Genomic DNA, 352 nt, shown 5'->3' with positions numbered 1-352 from the left:
TTGATAGCAGTTTTCATTTAGGAATGGATATTATTGAAATCCCCTGTAAAATGATTTGTAATGGATCTATTATTGAAGCTACCTTTGAAAATACTATCTCTATAGATAATATTAAAAATATATCTAAACGTGCAATTCTGTGTCCAAATAAATGAGCATGCTCAAAAATTAAATGATGAAATTTTGGATATACTTGATGGAGATTTTCACATATTTGAGTGATGATTCCATTGATCCAACAGGTGATGCTGAAAAGGGAAATTTTCCCATGGAATTTATTAATAGTATTACTCCTTCGGGAATGCCGTGACATAAATTAAAATTGAAAGTGGGTGCAATCATCATGCTACTG

The 352-nt window shown here is 30.7% G+C and overlaps 1 protein-coding gene across 1 annotated transcript in view; it reads left to right on the top strand.

The window, feature by feature from the left end:
* Positions 1 to 352, top strand: part of PLXDC2 (plexin domain containing 2) — a 451667-nt gene that overhangs the window by 398905 nt on the left and 52410 nt on the right. The gene's annotated exons all lie outside the window — the stretch shown is intronic.

This window comes from Myotis brandtii, unplaced genomic scaffold, assembly GCF_000412655.1.
Source record: "Myotis brandtii unplaced genomic scaffold, ASM41265v1 scaffold215, whole genome shotgun sequence".
Classification (NCBI taxonomy): Eukaryota; Metazoa; Chordata; class Mammalia; order Chiroptera; family Vespertilionidae; genus Myotis; species Myotis brandtii.
Note: the sequence above shows the minus strand (reverse complement) of the source record. Positions and strands in the feature narration are given on the sequence as shown.